Source organism: Cebus imitator, unplaced genomic scaffold (assembly GCF_001604975.1).
Source record: "Cebus imitator isolate Cc_AM_T3 unplaced genomic scaffold, Cebus_imitator-1.0 Scaffold487, whole genome shotgun sequence".
NCBI classification, from domain to species: Eukaryota; Metazoa; Chordata; class Mammalia; order Primates; family Cebidae; genus Cebus; species Cebus imitator.
In genome coordinates this window covers 658,031-659,729 of record NW_016107802.1, presented here as the reverse complement: position 1 = coordinate 659,729, position 1,699 = coordinate 658,031, and positions in this window count along the sequence as shown.

The window sequence follows — 1,699 nt, the reverse complement described above, 5'->3', positions numbered from 1 at the left end:
ATTCTCCTGCCTCAGCCTCCTGAGTAGCTGGGATTACAGGCACGCACCACCATGCCCAGCTAATTTTTTGTAGTTTTAGTAGAGACGGGGTTTCACCATGTTGACCAGGATGGTCTTAATCTCTTGACCTTGTGATCCACCCGCCTCGGCCTCCCAAAGTGCTGGGATTACAGGCGTGAGCCACCGCGCCCGGCCCCTTTACCTATTTTTTAATTGCATTTTTTGTCGGTTTGTTTTTGAGACAGAGTCTTGCTCTGTGACCCGGGCTGGAGTACAGTGGTACTATGTTGGCTCACTGCAACTTTTAACTCCCGGAGTCAAGCAATTCTCTTGCCTCAGCCTCCCAAGTAGACTGGGACTACAGGTGCTTGCCAACATGCCTGGCTAATTTTTGTATTTTTATTTTTTTTTTAAAGACGGGGTTTCACCATGTTGGTCAAGCTGGTCTTGAACTCCTGACCTCAGGTAATCTGCCTGCCTTGGCCTCCAAAATGCTTGGATTACAGGCATGAGCCACCGCGCCCGGCCCAATTTTTGTATTTTTAGTAGAGACAGGTTTCACCATATTGGCCAGGGTGGTCTGAAACTCCTGACCTGAAGTGATCTGCCCGTCTCAATTTCCCAAAGTGCTGGGATTATAGGTGTGAGCCACCGAGCCTGGCCACGTTATCTTTTTGATATTGAATTGTAAGCCTTCTGGAAGCTTTTCCTCTTTCCTTCCTTTCTTCATTCCTTAATATTTTTCTCACCAAAAAAAAAAAAAAGCACTGAAAAAGATAGCTAAAATACAGTGCCTGAGCTCAAGGATCTCACGTCTAACGGAGGAGATAAATGCTAAAGAAGGAGCAATTCGTGTTAGGGATGGGGGATCTGGTTGGGCTTCACACAAGATGAAATAGTTTGGGTCTGTGTCCACCAAACCTCATGTTGAATTGTAATCCCCAGTGTTGGAGGTTAGGCCTGGTGGGAGGTGTTTGGGTCCTGTGGGTAGATCTCTCACAGTAGTGAGTGAGTTGTCATGAGATCTGGTTGTTTAAAAATGTGCCCCCGCCACCACTCCCTCTCCTGCCACGTCAGTCGCCTGCTCCCCTGCACCTTCCATCACGATTGGAAGCTTCCCAAAGCCTCCCCAGAAGTTGTGGCCGGTGCTATGCTACCTGTACAGCCTGCAGAGCCAAGAGCCAAGTGAATCTTGTTTCTTATAAATTATGCAGTCTCAGCCTGGGCGCGGTGGCTCATGCCTGTAATCCCAGCACTTTGGGAGGCCAAGGCTGCGAATCATGAGGTCAGTAGTTCGAGACCAGCCTGGCCAACATGGTGAAACCCCATCTCTACTAAAAATACAAAAAATTGCTGGGTGCAGTGGCGCGTGCCTGTAGTCCCAGCTACTCAGGAGGCGGAGGTGGGAGGATCGCTTGAGCCCAGGAGTTCTGGGCTGTAGTGTGCTGTGCTGATTGGGTGTCCGCACTAAGTTCGGCATCACCATGGTGACCTCCTGGGAGCGGGGGACCACCAGGTTGCCTAAGGAGGGGTGAACTGGCCCAGGTCGGAAACGGAGCAGGTCAAAACTCCCGTGCTCGGCCGGGTGCGGTGGCTCAAGCCTGTAATCCCAGCACTTTGGGAGGCTGAGGCGGGTGGATCACGAGGTCAAGAGATCGAGACCATCCTGGTCAACATGGTGAAACCCCGTCTCTACTAA